We start from the raw sequence: 19,457 nt of genomic DNA, 5'->3' as shown, positions 1-19,457 counted from the left end.
TGGATGAGTGCAGTTTCAACAATACCGAAGAATCTCAACACTGTCTAGAACAAAGCGGTCTGTTTGATTGGCGCTTCTTTCACTGGGCTTAAAGAAAGCAAGACCTGCAATTATATAGCACCTTTCACGACTTCAGGACGTCTCAAAGCGCTTTGCAGCTAAAGAAAGCGCTTAATAGCCATTCATCACAAGCAGACTGTGGCTACAGTATGTACAATCTACTGGATGCACTGCAGCTATATTCACCAAGGTTACTTGAACAGCACCACCCTCCCCTGCAACCTCCACCAGTGAGAAAGACAGGAGCAGCAATGTCATAGGAACATCCCCTCCAAGTCACACACTAACCTGCTTAGACATATATCGACATTCCTTCATTGTCGCTGAGTAAAGATCCTAGAATTTTATGCCTAATACAATCATGGGAGCACAATCGCTACAAGGACTGCAGCTGTTCAAGGAGAAGACCCACCACCACCATCTCAGGGCAACTAGGGATGGGCAATGAATGCAGCCTTGCCAGCGTAACCCACATCCTGAGAACAAATAATAAAATATCATGTTTGCAGCTTTTGAAGTTAAGTTAATGGACCTCTTCAGAGTGCTATGGGAAGGCATTAATATGATGCAGAGTTAACAGGAAATCCATTACTGAAATTGGAAACTAGCTGTCTGGAACACATTAAGTACTTCACATCCAAGGTATTGATCTCTGCTTTTAGCTGTGTGTTGGCTGACTGGATTGGCTAAATAGTACAATTTAATCAGTTGAGAGTAGGAAGATTGCATTGTAAAATGAACTGTGCAGTGTCTTAGCATAGACTTACAGATCTCTACAATAACAATAGTACTATAAGAAACTTAGTTTTCAACTCTACGTGTTGCCGAGAAAGTACTTAAAAGCCCAAGATAACCTCTTCGGAACAAAGCCATCTTGTGGTTGCAGGTGATGAGAGTTTTTGCACACCAAGTCAAAAAAGGTTGACCAAAGTCTTTTCAAAACACTGACTGGAAAAATAGCAATTCCACAGTGCACTGGGCAGGTACACTGGCTCGGTAAAATAAATCCCTTGGCCTGGGATTAAAAGCAATTGAGACTTCCCTTGTAAGTAAAGCTGAGATTGCTAATGATCTGTGCGAAGCTGCAACATGAAATTCGATAAAAGTTACAGTGTGGGAAACTGTAAATCCTTGGGGAATCCATTTGGATGCAGCATTAACTGACCAGTCTCCAGCAAAATGCAGTCACTGTCTCTGCCCATTTAATGAAGGGTGCAGCCATTGCAGTGTTTCAGTAAATGGAATTACTCAGTGCAATGGCCATTTAAGCATCAGTAAAAGAGTCACACATTATCCTGATTTAGATGTAGGATAGGGTGTGTTGTTAGGTATGATATCATTGCTATGAAGAAGGAGCAGAGTTATACAACAGCATCCTGATAAACTTCTGAGTTAATGGGAAAAGAGTCTGATAAACCATCAAACATAGCACATTGATGAATTTGAGAGAAATCAAGACATTCATAAACAAAGCCTTGTTAGGAGGCTGTATGATGATTTGTTTAGAAATGCACATGCCACACTGTCAAGGCACGTCAAAGACAATGACCGATTCACTAAAGAGCTTGAGAGTAGAGTTTCTGAGGTGCGGATCAGCAGTAGAAAGACCATGCTAAAACTGTCCTGGATCAGGCCAGGTTTTTTAAATGATGGGCAATTTGGGAGGTAACAGCATTACGGCAGCCTCAAAAAAAACTTTAGCAAGTACAGGGCACTAGGAGGTAGTTTGAAAAGTTAATGATCTTTTTTCCGATATGGTGAATATGATCAAACTGCCAGTAAGGAGAGACTTGAAACAAGAGAGATTGAAGTAGTGGTACAGCATAGGTGTAGGGACAGTGGAATGATTCTAGCAGGACAAGAGATCTTATTGGGGTCCAGGGAGCAGAAGATCTTACAGATCTCAAGGAAATGAAACCTAATGTCTGTCATAATTGTCGAACAAAATAGAATAGAATATGAAGGGAAGTTCTTAACCAAGATTACTTCAAGCTATGATTAGCAAAGTAAGACAGAAATGCCAAAGGATGGGTAGGAGGATTCATAGAAGTTATGCGAATCCAAAATAAGAGTGAAAGTAGCATTTAGACCAGGGACAGGCAGCAAAGAATTATTCACAGAATGTTTGTTTATATTTCCTTGCTGGTTAGCTCATATAAACCATTTCTGAATACTAGTTAATATAGCTGTTAGTAAGATTTTCTAAATGTTATGATAGCAATTATTTAACAAAAGCAGCGCAGGTTTCTCTGCTCCCTCTGCTAAATGTACTGTCTGGTGTACTGATGATACATATAGGCCAGGAATATTGCAGGTTCAATCTCTGCTCTGTTAGCTGATCTCTATGCTCCTGTGTGAAGGAGGGAAAACATAGGGTTTCCCCTCCTGATAACTATTGAGCGACTTCTGGACAAACGTTTGCGTGTATGAATATTAGTGAGGACAAGGTTGGACTGTGTTGCCTTCACGGCTGAACAGTTTGATGACACTCACTACTATGGCAATGGATTCCTTGGGCCTCTTTCAGAGACTTTGATACACAGGTTGATTTGTCCTCTTCTATTGTCATGTAATTTCCCAGCACCATAGCAACATATGTGTTATTGTCATTGTCCCTTCCTGTTACATGATATGATACACTGGAGGTTCTCTTGCCCCACCTATCCTATTGCCATCAGAAAATAGCTGTAATCAAGCATTGCAACTACTCTTGGTTCAGAGAGGCAATACAACCTTGTGCTTTAACTAGCATTCACTGATTGATTTTTACTCTTGGTTTCGTCATCCAAACTTTTCTATTGGTATAGTCCATGTGTGCGTGATGCTTCAAGAGTCTGTGGGCCTGGATTCAAAGCCTGCCAAAACCAATATATCCTTCCTGAGGTTCAGTACATAAGAACATAAGAAATAGGAGCAGACCATTCGGCCCCTCGAGCCTGCTCCGCCATTCAATAAGATCATGGCTGATCTGATCTTGGCCTCAACTCCACTTTCCTGTCTGTTCCCCATAACCCTTGATTTCCCTGTTTTTCAAAAATCTGTCTATCTCCGCCTTGAATATACTCAATGACTCAGCCTCCACAGCTCTCTGTGGTAGAGAATTCCAAAGAATCATGACCCTCTGAGAGAAGAAATTCTTCCTCATCTCTGTTTAAAATGAGCGACCCCTTATTCTGAAACCATGTCCCCTAGTTCCAGATTCCCCCATGAGGTTAAATATCCTCCCTGCATCTATCCTGTCAAGCCCCCTCAGAATCTTACATGTTTCAATAAGATCACCTCTCAATCTTCTAAACTCCAATGAGTATAGGCCCAACCTGCTCAACCTTTCCTCATAAAACAACCTCTTCAACTCAGGAATCAACCTAGTGAACCTTCTCTGAACTGCCTCCAATGCAAATATATCCTTCCTTAAATAAGGAGACCAAAACTGTACGCAGTACTCCAGGTGTGGCCTCACCAATACCCTGTACAGTTGTAGCAAGACTTCCCTACTTTTATACTCCATCCCCCTTGCAATAAAGGCCAATATTCCATTTGCCTTCCTAATTACTTGCTTGTATCTGCATGTTAAATTTTTGTGTGTCATGTACGAGAACGCCCAGATTCCTCTGTACCGCAGCATTCTGTAGTTTGTCTCCATTTAGATAATATTTTGCTCTTTTATTGTTCTGTGGATAACCTCACATTTTCCCACATTACACTCCATTTGCCAAATTTTTGCCCACTCACTTAACCAATCTATATCCCTTTGCAGACTCTCTGACCTCCTCATAACTTGCTTTCCCACCTATCTTTGTATCGTCAGCAACTTTGGCAACAGTACACTTGGTCCCTTCATCTAAGTCATCAATATAGATTGTAAATAGTTGAGGCCCCAGCACTGATCCCTGTGGCACCCCACTAGTTAAAATTTGCCAACCTGAAAATGACCCATTTATTCCAACTCTCTGTTTTCTGTTAATTAGCCAATCCTCTATCCAATCTAATATATTACCCCTAACACTGAGAGCTTTTGTGCAGTAACCTTTTATGCAGTACCTTATCGAATGCCGTCTGGAAATCCAAATACACTACATCTACTGGTTCCTCTTTAGCCACCCTGTTCGTAAATGTTGGTCCCTTAGAGGATGAGACCGGAAAATGAATGGTGGGAAATATGGAGATGGCAAAAACACTGAATATTTTGTATCAGTCTTTACAGTAGAGGACACTAAGAATATCCCAACACTGGACAAACAGGGGGCTATAGGGGGGAGGAGCTAAACACGATCAAAATCACTAAGGAAGTGGTACTCGGTAAAATAATGGGACTCAAGGTGGATAAATCACCTGGACCGGATGGCTTACATCCTAGGGTCTTGAGGGAAGTGGCGGTAGGGATTGTGGATGCATTGGTAATCATTTTCCAAAACTCCCTGGACTCGGCAAAGGTCCCGGCAGACTGGAAAACTGCTAATGTAACACCCTTATTTAAAAAGGGCAGTAGACAGAAGGCTGGAAACTATAGATCGGTTAGCCTAACATCTGTGGTAGGTAAAATTTTGGAGTCCATTATTAAGGAGACAGTAACAGGACATTTGGATAATCATAATTTAATAGGACAAAGTCAGCATGGTTTTATGAAGGGGAAGTCATGTTTGACAAATTTGCTGGAGTTCTTTGAGGAAGTAACATATAGGGTGGATAAAGGGGAACCAGTGGACGTAGTGTATTTAGACTTCCAAAAGGCATTTGACAAGCTGCCACACAAAAGATTATTGCTTAAGATAAAAAATCACAGGATTGGGGGTAATATTCTGGCATGGATAGAGGATTGGCTAACAGAAGGCAGAGAGTTGGGATAAATGGTTCATTCTCAGACTGGCAATCAGTAACCAGTGGTGTTCCGCAGGGGTCAGTGCTGGGTCCCCAACTCTTTACAATCTATATTAACGATTTGGAGGAGGGGACCGAGTGTAACATATCAAAGTTTGCAGATGATACGAAGATGGGAGGGAAAGTAGTGAGTGAGGAGGACATAAAAAACCTGCAAGGGGACATAGACAGGCTAAGTAAGTGGGCAGAGATTTGGCAGATGGAATACAATACTGGAAAGTGTGAGGTTATGCACTTTGGCAGGAAAAATCGTAGAGCAAGTTATTATCTTAATGGCAAGAAACTGGAAAATACTGAAGTACAAAGGGATCTGGGGGTCCTGGTGCACGAAACTCAAAAGGTTAGTATACAGGTGCAGCAAGTGATTAAGAAGGCCAATGGAATGTTGGCTTTCATTGCTAGGGGGATAGAATATAAAAATAGGGAGGTATTGCTTCAGTTGTACAAGGTATTGGTGAGACCGCACCTGGAATACTGCATACAGTTTTGGTGTCCATACTTAAGAAAAGACATACTTGCTCTCGAGTCAGTACAAAGAAGGTTCACTCGGTTAATCCCGGGGATGAGGGGATGGACATATGAGGAGAGGTTGAGTAGATTGGGACTCTACTCATTGGAGTTCAGAAGAATGAGAGGTGATCTTATTGAAACATATAAGATTGTGAAGGGGTTGGATCGGGTGGATGCGGGGAGGATGTTCCCGATGATGGGTGAAACTAGAACTCGGGGGCATAGTCTTAGAATAAGGGGCTGCTCTTTCAAAACTGAGATGAGGAGGAACTACTTCACTCAGAGGGTGGCAGGTCCATGGAATATGCTGCCCCAAAAAGCTGTAGAAGCTACATCATTACATAAATTTAAAACAGAAATAGACAGTTTCCGAGAAGTAAAGGGAATTAAGGGTTACGGGGAGCGGGGCAGGAATTTGGACATGAGTCTAGGTTCGGATCGGTCATGGCCCTGTGGGTAGCGGAGCGGGCCCAGGGGCCGTGTAGCCTGATCCTGCTCCTATTTCGTGTGTCTAATTCTGTTAGATTCAGGAGATGGTTCTGTGATAGTGGATTGACGGTTAGGATCAGATCAGCCATGATTTTATTGAATGGCGGAGCAGGCTCGAGGGGCCGATTGGCCTACTCCTGCTCCTATTTCTTATGTTCTTATGTACATCCTCAAAGAACTCTAGTAAATTTGTCAAACACAATTTCCCTTTCATACAATCAAACAGAGTCAACATGGTTTTATTATGATTCAGTACCCAAAACTGAATGCAGTATTCCAGATGAAGTCTCTGTACAGCTGCAGTATAACTTCTTTCCCTTTGTATTCCAGCCTCCTTTGAGATAAAGACCAACATTCCATTAGCCTGTTTGATTACTGTACATGTGCATCAGCTTTTAGTGATTTTTGTATACCTCAGCACCCAAATCCCTTTCCTCCTCCACAGTCTCTCTCCATTAAGGAAATATTCCGATTTATCTTTCTTGGATCCAAAGTAGATGACCTCATAGTTCCCCACATTGAGCTCTGTTTGCTACAGTTTTGCCCACTCATTTAATCTGTCTATGTCCCTTTGTAACTACCTGCTCCCATCTACACAACTTATTGTGCCTCCTGGACTCAACAACTTTTTCAATAGTAATACTTGCATTTATATAGCACTTCATCACACTGAAATGTCACAAAACCTTTCTTAGGATTAATATTTGAACGATACCATGGTTTATGTTATGTACACATACAATATTGGATGCTAAAGAAAATGCTCGTGGGGACAGAGGAAAAATAGCCTTTGTTGGTGTCAAATTAGATCAGTATACTGTTAGTAGCTGCTTTATCCTCTGATAAGATTTTCGTATTTGTTTCTGTAGCTTTTCCTCTGCTTATTGTTTGGTAACATCCAAGGTTAACAATTGCAGTGTTGAATATACTGAAAACAGAACTGTAAAATTCACTATGTACATCAATATAATTAACCTGTGCCCCACTGTGTTAGAGCTTTCAAGTCCAAGTAATCAATCAAATTTTCATTCAAATTCTAGCCACCCAAATATGTTTAAACGTTCTACACTCTCCAAATGCAGCTTTACATATTTTTTGTAAAGTTGAAATACCTGGTGTCGATGTGAAAATCGCAGTTATTTGCACTTTCTGCACTTAAGTTAAACTACGAAGAGGTGCTGGCAGTATAGGCTGGCTCCCACCATATAAGAGTCGCAGGTATTTTCTTATCCTGTCTAAGATGCCAACCATCTGAGGAGTGCTGGCTGATTGCAGTAAAAGCTACCGGTAAAAGCATGCGGTCCTAACTGCAAAGCACATGTCATAATTCTGTGACTCATTACTTCTTTCCTTTTATAAGCACAGTCATGGAGGTTGGAGAGTATCTGTATTGAAATGGTGGTCAAGTATATATTGCCCTTTCTTTTAAATTGCTATTTAAACAGAACTGCTTTCAAACTGATTGTGGTACTGGAATATTGTGTGCAGTATTATTTTGGGGTTGTTTATTTTACCTTCCTGTGAGCCCACGCTTGACTTCTGGAATAGTGTCGGTTACCTAACAGGAAATAGTACCTAAAAGTACTATCTTCAACAGTATATAGCACCAGAAATAATGCCCCAGAAAGTCAAATAATACAAAAATCCGATCACTCAACAATAGAAATGTGATGACCTTGTGGTCCCCTCGCAGACCCCAGTTTGAGGGCCTGTACTTTAGAGGAGCCAGCAGTTTATACAGCAAGTCCTATGTGAGGCGCTGCAGGCTTTTTCTCTACAGTGGTGTGCTGCTAACTATGTCACTTCTTTGCAGCTGAAGAGGTGGCTGTTGACAATACGGATATAAAAAACAAACTTGTCAAATGTCGCGTTTCAGAATCTTTGGCCATTTTGCCACAAGGAGCTTTGTATAATTTAAAGAAAGAACATGTCTTTCTTGTATAATTTGTATAAAAATGTTAGTTAAATTTTCTTCTTAAGGGGTTAAATTCTTTGAACAGAAGAGCTGGAAGATCTGTATTCGAGGCTGCCAGACTGGTTTGTAGACTAAGGCTTCTCGTGTATTACTTTGGCTCAAAATGTCGAGCTTTCTGTAACTCCTGGTACCTGGTTTTGTTCTATATTGAATACCATGGTTTCTTCACAATAACTGGCCCACCCCCACAATTTTTCTTGCGTTGGCTATTTACAGTTCATGATTTCTTGAAGGGTGATGTCTGCTCCCAGCTTAGCAAAAGACCGAGCTGTAACCACTGAATTCAGTGGAAGGCTGTCCTTCATATAAGGATGGTGTCACAAATTTAGATCTGCTTTAGATACTTTCTCGGGTTTAGTGACGTCAGTCCCTCCTGTAAGCAGTCTGGGCATTTACTTTTAAGGGAGTTGACTCAACGTGCCCTTCATCTACTAGAACAACAACTTGCATTTATATAGGGCCTTTAACAGAGAAAACATCCCAAGGCCATTATCTACTTGCACAATTGTGTAACTGGGGGTGGGGGGAGCGGGGTTATAGCAATAGTACTCCCTTGTGACCTGAACTGGATATTCATGTCTTTTGCATGTACTTCAATCTTTCTGAAGGTGGTCAATCAAACACTTGGTGAGACAAGGCATGATAGGAATTGTTGAGCTGCTTTATTTCATAGTACAGAACTACACCTGGAGTACTGTGCACCGTTTTGGTTTCCTGTGTCAGCTGTGACTCAGTTGGTAGCACACTTACCTCTGAGTCAGAAGGTTGTGGGTCCACAGTCCCATTCCAGGGACTTGAGCACATAAATCTAGGCTGACACTCACTCCAGTGCAGTGCTGAGGGAGTGCTGCACGGTCAGAGGTGCCGTCTTTCGGATAAGACGTTAAACCGAGGCCCTGTCTGCGCGCTCAGGTGGACGGAAAAGATCCCATGACACTATTTCGAAGAAGAGTAGGGAGTTATGCCTGCAAGAGTAGGGAACTTGCAGCACTTCATTCTCTCAGATCCAACCCCGACATTGTCAGTAAACCTGCTGACAAGGGTGGTGCTGTTGTTACGATAGCAAAATACTGCGGATGCTGGAAATCCAAAATAACAACAGAAAATGCTGGAAAAACTCAGCAGGCCAGGCAGCATCCGTGGAGAGAGAAATAGCCAACGTTTCGGGTCGAAACCCTTCTGGTGCTGTTGTTTGGCAAACTGACCTCTACCTAGCGGAAACTGAATGCCAACTCTCCGACACCACCTCCTACCTCCACCTGGACCATGACCCCACTACCGAACATCAAGCCACTGTTTCCAAGACTGTCACTGACCTCATCTCCTCTGGAGATCTTTCCCCCATGGCCGCCAACCTCATAGTTCCCCAACCCCGCACAGCCCGCTTCTACCTCCTTCCCAAGATCCACAAACAGGACTGCCCTGGTAGACCCATCGTTTCAACCTGTTCTTGCCCCACGGAACTTATGTCTTCCTATCTCGACTCTCTTTCTCCCCTTGTCCAGTCTCTTCCCACCTACATCCGCGACTCTTCCGACGCCCTCTGCCAATTTAACAGTTTGTGGTTGTGAAAGGCGTTGTATGCAAGTCTTTCTTTCTCCTTATCTGAGGAAGGACATACTTGCCTTAGAGGCGGTGCAATGAAGGTTCACTAGATTGATCCTGGGATGAGCGGGTTGTCCTATGAGGAGAGATTGAATAGATTGGGCCTATACTCTCTGGAGTTTAGAAGAATGAGAGGTGATCTCATTGAAACATATACGATACTGAGGGGGATTGACAGGTTAGATGCTGAGGTTGTTTCCCCTGGCTGGAGAGTTTGGAACTAAGGGGCTTAGTCTCAGGATAAGGGGTCAGCCATTTAAGACTGAAATGAGGAGGAATTACTTCACTGAGGGTTGTGAATCTTTGGAATTCCCTTGATAGGGCTGTGGATGCTGAATCGTTGAGTATATTCAAGGCTGAGATATAGATTTTTAGACTCTAGGTAAGTTGAGGTCGAAGCTCAGCCATTATCTTATTGAATGGCGGAGCAGGCTGGAAGGGCCATATGGCCTACTCCTGCTCCTAATTCTTATGTTCTTATGAGCGTGAATATACAGAATTCAAGTCATGGTGAGATTGAATCAAATTCTGAGGGAAAGTATTAATCATCATTTAGAAAGACACGGATTAAGGGAAGATCGTGTCTGACTAACTTGACTGAATTTTTTGAAGAGATAACAAGGAAGGTTGATGAGGGTAGTGCATCTGATGTAGTCTACATGGATTTCAGCAAGGCTTTTGACAAGGTCCCATATGGCAGACTGATCAGAAAAATAAAAGCCCATGGGATCCAAGGGAAAGTGGCAAGTTGGATCCAAAATTGGCTCAGTGGCAGGAAGCAAAGGGTAATGGTCGATGGGTGTTTTTGTGACTGGAAGGCTGTTTCCAGTGAAGTTCCGCAGGGCTCAGTACTAGGTCCCTTGCTTTTTGTGGTATACATCAGTGATTTAGACTTCAGTGTAGGGGGCATGATTAAGAAGTTTGCAGATGATACAAAAATTGGCCGTGTGGTTAATAGTGAGGAAGAAAACTGTAGACTACAGGAAGATATCAATAGACTGGTCAGGTGGGCAAAAAAGTGGCAAATGGAATTCAATCTGGAGAAGTGTGAGGTAATGTATTTGGGGAGGGCTAACAAGGCAAGGGACTACACAATAAATGGTAGGATATTGAGAAGTGTAAAGGAACAGAGAGACCTTGGAGTGCATGTCCACAGATCCCTAAAGGTAGCAGGACAGGTAGATAATGTGGTTAAGAAGGCATATGGAATACTTTCCGTTATTAGCCGTGGCATAGAATATAAGAACAGGGAGGTTATGCTTGAACTATATAAAACACTAGTTAGGCCACAGTTCTGGTCAGTTTACAGGAAAGATGTGATTGCACTAGAGAGGGTACAGAGGAGATTTACGAGAATGCTGCCAGGACTGGGTAATTGTAGCTATGAGGAAAGATTAGATAGACTGGGGTTGTTTTCTTTGGAACAGAGGAGGCTGAGAGGAGACTTGATTGAGGTGTACAAAATTATGAGGGGCCTGGATAGGAAGGACCTATTGTGGTGCATGTGCCTTTAAGAGCCCCCTGTGTACTGTAATGCCGGTAATGGCCACTCGGGCTACATAAGCCTGTATATTGTCTTGTATCTGTTAGTTCACCTCCAGACTTTGTCCAGTAAACACCTGTAAACCAACTCCTGCATTCCGTGTCTTCATTAACACACGGATACAACACCTATTTCCCTTAGCAGAGAGGTCAATGACCAGGGGTCATAAGAACATGAGAAATAGGCGCAGGAGTAGGCTATTTGACCCCTCGAGCCTGCTCCGCCATTCAATGAGATCATGGCTGATCTGATCTTGGCCTCAACTCCACTTCCCTGCCTGCTCCCCATAACCCTTGACTCCCTTATCATTCAAAAATCTGTCTCTCTCCACCTTAAATATATTCAATGACCCAGCCTCCACAGCTCTCTGGAGTAGAGAATTCCACAGATTCACGACCCTCTGAGAGAAGAAATTCCTCCTCATCTCCATTTTAAATGGGCGACCCCTTATTCTGAAACTATGCCCTCAGTTCTAGATTCCCCCACGAGGGGAAACATCATCTCTGCATCTACCTTGTCAAGCCCCCTCGGCATCTTATATGTTTCAATAAGATCACCTCTCATTCTTTTAAACTCCAATGAGTATAGGCTCAACCTTTCTCCAAAAGACAACCCCTTCATCTCGGGAATCAACCTAGTGAACCTTCTCTGAACTGCCTCCAATGCAAGTATATCACTCCTTAAATAAGAAGACCCAAACTGTATGCGGTACTCCAGGTGTGGTCTCGCCAATATCCTGTACAGTTGTAGCAAGACTTCCCTACTTTTATACTCTATCCCCCTTGCAATAAAGGCCAACATTCCATTTGCCTTCCTAATTACTTGCTGTACCTGTATGCTAAGTTTTTGTGATTCATGTACGAGGACCCCCAGATCTCTCTGTACTGCAGCATTTTGTAATCTCCCACCATTTAAATAATTTGCTTTTTTATTTTTCCTACCAAAGTCGATAACCTCACATTTTCCCACATTATACTCCATCTGTCAAATTTTTGCCCACTCACTTAGCCTATCTATATCCCTTTGCAGATTCTTTGTGTCCTCTTCACATCTTGCTTTCCCATCTATCTTTGTATCATCAGCAAATCTGGCTACATTACACCCAGTCCCTTCATCCAAGTCATTAATATAGATTGTAAATAATTGAGGCCCCAGCACTGATCCCTGTGGCACCCCACTAGTTACAGTTTGCCAACCTGAAAATGACCCATTTATCCCAACTCTCTGTTTTCTGTTAGTTAGCCAATCCTCTATCCATGCTAATATATTACCCTGTAAGCTCTTACCTTGTGCAGTAACCTTTTATGTGGCACCTTATCGAACGCCTTCTGCAATCCAAATCCAAATACACCACATCTACTGGTTCCCCTTTATCCACCCTGCTCGTTACATCCTCAAAGAACTCCAGTAAATTTTCAAACATGATTTCCCTTTCATAAAACCATGTATGACTGTATTATGATTTTCTAAATGTCCTGCGACTACTTCATTAATAATGGACTCCAGCATTTTCGCAATGACAGATGTTAGGCTAACTGGTCTATAGTTTCCTGTTTTCTGTCTCCCTCTCTTATATAGATATATAAAGTAATTGGTAGAAGGATTAGAGGGGAGTTGAGGAGAACTTTTTTCACCCAGAGGATGGTGGGGGTCTGGAACTCACTGCCTGAAAGGGTGGTAGAGGCAGAAACCCTCATCACATTTAAAAAGTACTTGGATATGCACTTGACGTGCTGTAACCTACAGGGCTACGGACCAAGAGCTGGTTGGTGGGATTAGACTGGATAGCTCTTTTTCGGCCGGCACAGACATGATGGGTCGAATGGCCTCTGATGTAAGAAAAAGGAGACTTACCATCAAGTAACTTTAAAGTAAGCTTTAAGTAACTTATAAACACACTATATACAAGAGAGGTCTTTACCATGCCTCTGGTAGAAGCCTCTTACAATACTGAACAGACCAGTATTTATACCAGTCCAACAGGAAGTGAGGTATGTACACAGTTCATAGTTCACAGGAAGTGATGACATAACTTCCCGGAAGTTAGCATTTTTATCACAGCCTCCTTTTGTGCTGTAAATTTCCATGATTCTATTACAGTAATCTGCATCTCTCCTTTTGCTGCAGTAAGTGAAACAATGTAGCAAATGACCGGAAGCCTGAGGTTTCACTTGCAGACAACAGAAGTTGGTATCTCTGATATAGTGAGCAGTGAATGCAACATACTAGGTTGGAGGAAGTACATGTAAATTGCTGTTTAATGCAGAAGTAGTGTTTGGAACCGTGTTAGTGGTGTGGGAGTAGGTAAATGAGCAGCTGTTGTATCTCGTGTGCTTGCGTGGAAAGGTGTTGGGGAGGAGAGCAGGTAATAGGAGTGAACCAGAGTGTCAGAGGGAACAGTCCCCTCGGAAAGCTGAGGGGAGGGAGGGCAAGATGATTTGGTGGTGGACATTGTGCTGGAGGCGGTGGAAATGGCAGAAGACAATCTTTAGAATGCGGAGGCTGGTTGGGTGGAAGTTAGCGCCAAGGAGGACCGTATCACGGTTCTGCAAGGGAGGAGAAGGGGTGAGGGCAGAAGCATGGGAAATGGGACAGACTCATTCAAGGATCCTGTCCACCGCGATGGAGGAGAAACCTTGGCTGAGGAAAAAGGAGGACCTTGCAGAAGCTCTGGTGTTGAATGTGGCATCATCAGAGCAAATGCAATACAGCGACCCATAATTTGCTGTCAAATTATTTATGCACAAATGCTAAAGCAGCCTCTGGCGAGGGCAGATGCGCAGTTAAAATCCAAAATTTGCTGTCCAAGGTGCTCCGCTCACTATTCTTTGTGAAAATGGCATCTCGCTATCTTGGTCACCATTGAAATGCACTGAGCGGCGTGAAGTTGCTGTACTTTCATGGCAGATATGAACTAATCTCGCTGCAGAAAGTTAGAGCTGATCTGAAGTGATGCAAGGAGTCTGTTTTGGAGACATTTAAAGTCTGTGCATATTTAATTAACCCTAGATTTGCAGTCCGATTCTTTGTACAATGTGTTAATTGTTAATTACTGCCAATGAACCTCTGGCACCGAAAATTAACTATTATAAGTGTGGAGTCTCATTCCTTCAAGTTTTAATCGCTGTTGGATATTTTAAAGATGTGAATTTTTTTTTAACTTTTCCTTTGTCTCTTAATCCAACCTTTCTTTCCCTCTCTATTTCTCTTTCAATACCTGATTTGGCATTGAATTCACCCTCTCTAATTGACACTTCCTTCTTGGTCCTTGTGCTGTAATAAAAACAGAAAATGCTGTAAATACTCAGCAGGTCAGGCAGCATCTGTGGCGAGTGTCTCACCTCCCGACTCCCCAAAGCCTTTCCACCATCTACAAGGCACAAGTCAAGAGTGTGATGGAATACTCTCCACTTGCCTGGATGAGTGCAGTTCCAACAACACTCGTGAAGCTCTCCACCATCCAGGACAAAGCAGCCTGCTTGATTGGCACCCCATCCACCACCTTAAACATTCACTCCCTCCACCACCGGTGTACCGTGGCTGCAGTGTGTACCATCTACAAGATGCACTGCAGAAACTCGCCAAGGCTTCCTTGACGACACCTGTCAAACCTGCGACCTCTACCACCTAGAACGACAAGGGCAGAAGTTGCATGGGAACACCACCACCAAGTCACACACCACCCTGACTTGGAAATATATCCCTGTTCCTTCATTGTCGCTGGGTCAAAATCTGGAACTCCCTCCCTAACAGCACTGTGGGAGTACCTTCACCACATGGACTCCAGTGTGTTCAAGAAGGCGGCTCACCACCACCTTCTCAAGGGCAACAAGGAATGTGCAATAAATGCTGGCCTTGCCAGCAATGCCCACATCCCATAAATGAATTTAAAAAATACTATTGTAATGTCGAATTCGTGATTTAGTGTCTCTGCTCCACTTCAGCCTTTGCTGCATGCCCTTTTGTGGAATATTGAGAAGTGCCCAATAAGGAAAGTCATCCTTCTCCAGATTCAGTGAGCCCTGTCATGCTATTGATTGCTTTTGCTGATTCAGGTCCTTTATGTTATAAAGCAGTCTGATTCGTTGATGAGCAAAACTGTTCTCGGGTTATGGCATTTACAACGTGCTCTGCCTAAGATTCTGAGATTGATGAGGGCCCTGAGCTTCCACTCTGTGAAGAAGGATTCCGTGACCATTCAAAGAATGTGCTCGCTGAACTGCCCACCAGTGGTTTGGTGCCGTTCTTTCTGGGTGTCCCCGTTGTGGAAAAGGCAAACAATTTTTTCCCTGTAATGTTCATAGTTCACAGCACAGTAAAAAAGAAAGACTTTCAGTTATATAGCGCCTTTCACGACCACTTTTTGAAGTGTAGTCACTGTTGTTCTGTAGGAAACGCAGCAGCCAGTTTGCGCACACGGTCTCACAAACAGCAATGTGATGATGACCAGATAATCTGTTTTTTAGTGATGGTTGATTGAGGGATAAATATTGGCCAGGACACTCGGAGAACTCCCCAGCTCCTCTTTGAAATAGTGCCATGGGATCTTTTACATCTACCTGAGAGAGCAGACGGCGTCTCGGTTTAAAGTCTCATCCGAAAGACAGCACTCCCTCAGTACTGCACTGGGGTGTCAGCCTAGATTTTTGTGCTCTGTGCACTTTGAAGGCAAAGACAATGGTGTCTGCTTTACGTCTGTGGATTCAGCACTGATTTAAAAATATCTTGGGTTGAAACCGACATGTTCAGACTCTGCAGAAGTAAGCTGAATTTATTTTCTTTGGAAATCCTTAAGACAACAAAAGTAGTCTTTGTTCCTGTGATAGCTCTGGTTTTTTGTATATTTTTGTGCCTCGACACTTGTTCGATGGAATTATTAGTAAAGCCTAAATAGTTTTTTTTCAAATCTCATTTTCTTTCTATCCCAGTCCATTTATATCTTTGACAAATCAGGCGTAGTTTTGTAAGACAGGTTGTTAATCTTTGTGACGCATTTCAGGTTAATTGTGATTGGAAAGTTTTGGATAGAATTGGATTAATCACATTGAGGTTTTTCACTTCCTGTTCACAGACAGATGGAGCAATAGCTTAATGTACCAGTGCTGTTTTTAGTACTTCCTAACATACAACATTCCCATTTAATCATTTCAGTGCCTTTAAATGGATACATGTCACATTGCACTTGTAGTTTTAGGAAGTGTTCCAGCTTTCAAAGATGGAGACTGATAGATTTTAAATACTGAGTTTAAAAATGGAAACCTTACCTTTCATCACAGTAATGTGAAATGACAGCAAGCTTTATGATTAGTCATTTCCGTGTAGCACCACTCTGGTAAAGCATTTGAGTTTGATGTGAATCCAGACTGCTTTCACATATCAACTACATGCTGCATTTCACCTTAGAAAAGCTGATTTTGTCACAAGCAAACAGCCCGTCCCTAGCTGGCAGATGGAGCCTACATCGGCAGTTTGTTGATTTTTATGAAAGATTCGCTTCCGAGAATTTGCTCAAAGGGGAGGAGCTTTTCGCGCAATACAGATTGGCTGCCATCGTTGACATCAGTTCAATTACTTTGAGTGCTGGCTGTGTAAGTAACATGTTTATTGATTAGATTGTGACTGGCAGCAGTTTGCTTTAAAAAAAAAATTGGACTTGCTACAAGGAGCTTATGATCTATATAATTCTTCTCTCACCTCCAACTACTGTCTTTCTCCACCAGAGTCTACCTTGTTCTCCGGATACTACCAAAGTTAGTGCTCCTTTGAACTTTCCTCGCATCGAAACTCTTTACATGCTATTTTAACATGCTTTCATGTTTGTCGCCTCTGTCCAGACTATGGGAGATCAATGCCTGTGCTCTGGCTCCCTGCCATTAAATTGCCAAACCAGCTCTTTTATTCCAGGCAGCAGAATGATGGTCCCACATTTTTATGACCTTCCGATTCTGCCCTCGTGTTAAGGAAGCTTCTTTCAGCAGTGTAAATGCAAGGATGTCGTCGGCCTCCTGCAATCTGAACGGCAGAAGCACCAAATGTTTGTGTCTCGCTGCACGTTCCTCCTCCTCCCTGCACTGTGCTGAAGGCATGACTCTTTGTCTCCTAGTTTAACTTGTGCTTTCCCTAAATTTCAAATCCTTGGAACCTTCAGTTTCCCTTCCTCCTATAGCCTTAAACCTTTTTTTAAAAAGCTCACACGTGATGTCACCTAATTACTGCTTTCTGTTTTACGTCGTCTTCTCTCCGACCCGATTCGACCTTGGTTGAAACTATCCTACTCTGCGCACCTCGGTTTCTGTAAAGGCCCCTTGTTGACAGTTTTACTGTGCAGTAGGTTGAAGAATGATTAATAACGGTAAGGGCCACAACAGGCTGTTGTAAAAATACTGTGCAGATGTAAGATGAAATTTAAAACACCAAGCAGGAGTGAGACGGTCCCTGAGCTGGATCCATATTGATTTAAGAGCAGTTCTTTAATTTTTAATGTAATGTTAGCAACTCTAACCAAAAGCAATTGAGGGAAAAGTATCTTCAACTTCTACTGTTAGTGGTAAAACAATGAGTGGAAACTGAACAGAGGAAATCTACTGTTGGAAATAAACTCTCAATACTAATTGAAAAAAACCTTGAATTTTTGAGTGGATTAACAAGTTAGCCTGTGAAAATATTGACCCAAAATGGCATAAAAACATTGGCGAATGATGGCAGCAGTGTTGATGTTTAACTACTCTGTAACTGAAATTAATTAGTAGGGATCAGCACACCTTTATCATTGCTGCTCTGTCCAAAGCTCGAAAGTTTGCAAATGTCTGCAGTACTGGCTACTTGCAAAGTACATGCCAAACGTGCTCACGCAGGCACATCTTGAATTTCAAAATTACAATCTGGGTTCTTTATTGTTTCTGAAGTTTTGCATCTCTTTGATTTGGCTCCCTACTGAGAAAACATCTCCTGTGTTTGTGTTGAAATTGTGATAAGCAGGAAAAGACCAGGCTTGAACCATAGCTCCTGACATTGCTGCTGCAGTGAATACCCTTCAATTGTTGAAACTGCCCAGTATGAACACCATGCCAGCTTCCAATGCAGGTGGGGTCCAGCTAGTGATAACACCAAAGTTACATACAGCCTGGAAAACTAGCAGAAACTGACCAACAGCTGATGCCTCAAGAATGGCCCTGTTTATGAATCTGTCGTGTGTAAACAGTTACGCAGGCTTTGTAACTTAAGTGGTTGCAACATTCCTTCATGAATTGGAGGGTGAAAAAACTAAGTACATGAAAGCCTGTGGGGGAAATCCAAATGTTGAAGGCCCAGAATTGGTGGTGTGTTTCTAGTGGGGTCTGGGACATGCTCCTCCCACATCATTTTGAATTTTAAGTACTTCTAAAATGTAAAAATTTTTTTTTTTTTTTTAATAAAGAGAGGAGACCTTATTGAGGTGTATAAAATTATGAGGGGCCTAGATAAAGTGGATAGAAAGGACCTATTTCCCTTAGCAGAGGGGTCAACAACCAGGGGGCATAGATTTAAAATAATTGGTAGGAGGTTTAGAGGGGATTTGAGGGGAAATTTCTTCACCCAGAGGGTGGTGGGGGTTTGGAAGTCACTGCCTGAAAGGGTGGGAGAGGCAGAAAACCTCATCACATTTAAAAAGTGCTTGGATATGCACTTGAAGTGCAGTAACCTACAAGGCTACAGACCAAGTGCTGGGAAGTGGGATTAGGCTGGATCGCTCTTTGTTGGACGCGCAGACACGATGGGCCGAAATGGCCTCCTTCCATGCTGTAAATATCTATGATTCCATGAACTGATATTTGGCTTTTCAACAGGCCAACCAGGTTACCACTTCTGAAAAGTGACTTAAGCAGTCACTCCTATATCCAAAATCATCCTCCCAAGTTTACAAAGGCACTCCAACCAAAGGCCCTGACCAGTATCAGAGATACTGGACCACAACAAACACTCTCTCCTTTCACTGAGATGCTGTTGCCTCTTCCACCCCTCCCAGTTCATATTCTCTCCCCCTCAAGTCAATCCGACACTCTTCTCCCCCTCCAACCCAGTTCAAGCAGGTACTCATCTTTCAGCCTCCCATTCAAGCTTAATCAAGCACATCCTTCTCCCCTCCCATTAATGTTGATAATCTCTCACTCTACTGCTCCCATTAATGCTGACATTTCCCTTCCTGCCCCGCTCCGCCCAAAGTGCTGCTCCCAGCTTTTTCCATTTCCCTTTGCCTTTCATTACCCCATTCTTTCATTACTGTGCATTGTCCTTCCCCTCCCCTCCCCTCCCCCTTTCCACTCGGCTTCATTGCCATCCATTTCCCACTGAAGGCCATTCATTCCCCCATTGCAATCCATTACACCATTCCTTCCCTTTTCCGTCCTTTCATTGGCA

General features: G+C 42.8%; 1 protein-coding gene across 1 annotated transcript in view; it reads right to left on the bottom strand.

The window, feature by feature from the left end:
* The window catches only part of LOC147108503 (putative beta-1,3-galactosyl-O-glycosyl-glycoprotein beta-1,6-N-acetylglucosaminyltransferase 7), a 35,930-nt gene extending 19,321 nt beyond the window's left edge, over positions 1-16,609 (bottom strand). Inside the window, exon 1 of the mRNA XM_086005148.1 lies at positions 16,325-16,609. The gene's annotated coding sequence lies outside the window, so the exon portion shown is untranslated. The remainder of the gene's footprint in view (positions 1-16,324) is intronic.
* Positions 16,610-19,457: the final 2,848 nt, after the last annotated feature.

This window comes from Somniosus microcephalus, chromosome 13 (genome assembly GCF_052327205.1).
Source record: "Somniosus microcephalus isolate GS21.2 chromosome 13, FLI_Smic_1.0, whole genome shotgun sequence".
Lineage (NCBI taxonomy): Eukaryota > Metazoa > Chordata > Chondrichthyes > Squaliformes > Somniosidae > Somniosus > Somniosus microcephalus.
This window is presented reverse-complemented; position numbering and strand designations above follow the sequence as displayed.